The 4,176-nt window shown below is 38.5% G+C and overlaps 1 pseudogene; it reads right to left on the reverse strand.

Annotated features, from left to right (window-relative positions):
- Window positions 1–514: 514 nt before the first annotated feature.
- LOC105867467 (ribosome production factor 1 pseudogene) lies at window positions 515–1,661 on the reverse strand (annotated as a pseudogene).
- Between the last annotated feature and the right edge of the window lie 2,515 nt (window positions 1,662–4,176).

Genomic DNA, 4,176 nt, shown 5'->3' on the forward strand with positions numbered 1-4,176 from the left:
TTTTGAATCTTGAATCCTAGCTCTATTAATGAAATAGAAAATATACAAAAAAAAGTAGAGAAAATTAGCAAAGCCAAAAGTTGGCTTTTTGAAAAAAATTAATAAAATTGGTAAACCCCTAGCAAGACTGATGAAGGAAAAAAAAGAGGAAAGATACAAATTACCAATTATCAAGATTGAAAGAGTGAAACTTAATTCAAAATAGATCTTAGATGTAAATGTTAAAGCTAAAACAATAAAATACTTTGGGGTAGGTAAGTATTTCTTAGGACATTAAAAAGCAGTAACCATGAAAGAAAAAAATGATAAACTAGATTTCATCAAAATTCATTAAACAAAACTTTGTTTCTTTTTTTTTTTGTCACCAAAATGACTTTTATTTATATTTGCTACATAAACATACCATGACATTTGGTAATTTGTCCAGACATGAAAGAAGGTTTATGAAATCAGTAAATACATTTTGAAAAGGTTGGCTCTGTTAAAAATAATTAAGCAAGTTAAAGATAGTTCTGATCAGCAAAATCTAATACTATTCCCTCAGCACTTTATAAATAGAATTTTCTTCTATTTGTATGCATTTCCCAGGACTTATGGACCCATTCATACTCTCCATACTTAGAATCAAAGGTTCCTTTCTGAAGAGATCTTAATTTTAAAGTAAAACGTGGTTCAAGTTCCTGAATTCCTACTTTCTTTTCACTCTTGAATAGGTATCTCTGAAATCTAAAGAAGGTATAATTTTGCTGATTATGGAATGTGGCAACCTGCCTTCCAATAAATTTAGGATTATGAGGAAAGAGAGATGCAGCCATACATCCAACTGAGTGACCCAGCCATGTTGTAAAATTATTCAGCATTACTTCAGGTATGTGTTCTGTGGGATCTTTACCTCTTCTCTTAATTTCTTTATGAAGACGAACACTGCTCATTTTAAAATGAGTGGTTGGACCATTTGGCAAGTGACTCAAAATAAGTCCATTGGGAGTTTTATGATTTTCATTAACAAAAATCTGTGAGATCTGCGAAATCTCTTGAGATACACTGTGGAATAATTTTTTTCAGAGCCAGTCCTCTTCCGTAATAAACATGTGAGTTTGGTGTAACTGTGGAGAGCTGTTCACAGAGTCTTACTGTTCTCCCATGAGGCCTATCTGATGTTGTGATGAGAATCTTGGGAGAAGTCTGCCTGTTGAAGTAAGAAGCAAATTCATCTGTAGCTTCATCATAAGCAACCTCTTCATCATTAGGGTCTACTTTGGCTTCATCATACACTCGATGGCTATCAATGGTCTTGGGTATAGGCTTTGGTGGAGCCTTATCACCAAGAGCCTCTCTCTCATTTTTAAGTTTTTTCTTAGCTGCCAACTTTTCCTTCCGCTGCTGCTGTTTCCATCTCGTGAACATTAAGTGTCGCCACTGTTTGTTCTTAATCTCTGGAATGCTAAACCCTGGAGGAAAGGTAGCCATTTTCGGGGGTTGGACCCCGCTTTCTGTTGCCTCATGCTCAGCCACTGGAGCCTCCTGAAGTTCTCCAGTAGCGGCTTTCCATTTCAGGCTTTTCTTCCCGTGTCCGCCACTCTTCTCCCCGGACTTCGCCATGGTGTTGGCTCCTTTGATCTGTCAACTTTGTTTCTTTAAGAGACACTATTAAGGCTATGTGTGGTGGCTCACCTCTATAATCCTAGCACTCTGGGAGGCTGAGGTGGGAGGATTGCTTGAGGCCAGGAGTTGCTGAGACCAGCCTGAGTAAGAGCAAGACCCCATCTCTACAAAAAATAGAAAAATTAGCTGGGTGTGGTAGTGTGTGCCTGTAGCCCTAGCTATTCAGGAGGCTGAGGCAGGAGAATCACTTGAGGTCAGGAGTTTGAGATTGCAGTACGCTATGATGACGCCACTGCACTCTAGCCCAGGTGACAGAGCAAGACTCTGTCTCAAAAAAAAAAAAAAGAAAAGAAAAGAAAGGCACTATTAAGAAAAAGCCATCCTAAAATTCATATGGAACTACAAAAGACCCTAAATAGCCAAAGCAATCTTGAGCAAAAAGAACAAAGCTGGAGGCATCATACTACCTGACTTCAAAATACACTACAACCTACAGTTCAATACAGTAACATGCTGAACAGGTTTGTAGCCTAGGAGCAATAGGCTATGTACATAGCCTTAAAAAAAATACTACAAAGCCATTGTAATCAAAAAAACATGATACTGGCATAACAACAAACACACAGACCAATGGAACAGAATAGAGAACTCAGAAATCCACACATTTATAGCCAACTGATTTTCAACAAACGTGCCAAGAACACACATGGGGGAAAAGACAGTCTCTTCAGAAAGTGATGCTGGAAAAATTGAATATCCACATGCAGAAGAATGAAACTACATCGTATCTCTCACCTTATATAAAAGTCAACTCAAAATGAATTAAAGACTTAAATGTAACACCTCAAACTATAAAACTACTAGGAGAAAACACAGGGGAAATACTTCATGATATTGGTCTGGGCAAGAATTTTTTTGATAGGACCTTAAAAGCACAGGCTACAAAAGCAAAATAGACAAATGGTATTACATCAAACTAAAAAGCTTCTGCACAGTAAAGAAAACAAGAGTGAAGAGACAACCTACAGAATGGGAGAAAACATTTGCAAATTATACATCCAATAAGGAGTTAATATCCATAATATATAAGGAACTCAATTCAATAGCGAAAAACCAAATACAGCAATTCCTCACTTAACATTGTCTGTAGGTTCTTGGAAACTGCAACTTTAAGTGAAACCAGTTTTTTTTCTCATCAACCTTATAACAAAATAACATTGAAAGAAAGGATGTTATTCAAGGAATTGCTGTAAGCCTTTTCACTTAAAAGTCACAGTTTCTAAGAACCTGTCAACGACATTAAGCGATGACTTCCTGTAATCTGATTTTGAAAATGGGCAAAAGACCTAAACGGACATTTCTCAAAAGAAGACATACACTCACGCCTGTGATCCTAGCATTATAGAAGGCAAAGGCGGGTGGATTGCTCCAGGTCAGGAGTTTGAAACCAGCCTGAGCAAGAGCGAGACCCCGTCTCTACTATAAATAGAAAGAAATCAATTGGTCAACTAATATATATAGAAAAAATTAGCCGGGCATGGTGGCGCATGCATGTAGTCCCAGCTACTCAGGAGGCTGAGGCAGGAGGATCGCTTGAGCCCAGGAGTTTGAGGTTTCTGTGAGCTAGGCTGATGCCGAAGCACTCACTCTAGCCTGGGCAACAAAGTGAGACTCTGTCTCTAAAAAAAAAAAAGAAGAAGAAGAAGAAGAAAAAGAAGAAGACATACAAATATCCAGCAGGTATATGACAAAATGCTCAACATCACTAATCATCAGGGAAATGCAAATCAAACCACAGTGAGATATTACTTCACCTCACTTAGAATGGCTGTTATCAAAAAGACAAAAAAATCACAAATGCTGGCTAGGAGTCAGAGAAGAAGGAACGCTTATACCCTGTTGGTGTGAATGTAGATTAGTATAGCCGTTGTGGAAAACGGTATGGCGATTCCTCAAAAAATTAAAAATAGAACTACCATATGACCCAGCAATTCCACTACTGGGAATATAGCCAAAGAAACTGAAATCATTATGTCAAAAAGATATTAGCACTCCCATGTTTATTGTAGCACTATTCACAGAAGCCAAGAGGTGGAATAAACCTAAGTATTCATCAGTGGATGAATGGATAAAGAAAATGTGATATGGGCTGGGCGCGGTGGCTCACGCCTGTAATCCTAGCACTCTGGGAGGCCAAGGCGGGCGGATTGCTCGAGGTCAGGAGTTCAAAACCAGCCTGAGCAAGAGCGAGATCCGTCTCTACTATAAATAGAAAGAAATTAATTGGCCAACTAATATATATAGAAAAAATTAGCCGGGCATGGTGGCGTATGCCTATAGTCCCAGCTACTCGGGAGGCTGAGGCAGGAGGATTGCTTGAGCCTAGGAGTTTGAGGTTGTTGTGAGCTAGGCTGACACCACGCCACTCACTCTAGCCTGGGCAACAAAGTGAGACTCTGTCTCAAAAAAAAAAAAAGAAAAGAAAAGAAAATGTGATATGTATACACAATAGAATAATATTCAGCTATAAAAAGAAGTGAAATCCTGACATTTGGAAGAACCTGAAAGACA

The sequence above is a fragment of the Microcebus murinus genome, chromosome 4, assembly GCF_040939455.1.
Source record: "Microcebus murinus isolate Inina chromosome 4, M.murinus_Inina_mat1.0, whole genome shotgun sequence".
NCBI lineage: Eukaryota > Metazoa > Chordata > Mammalia > Primates > Cheirogaleidae > Microcebus > Microcebus murinus.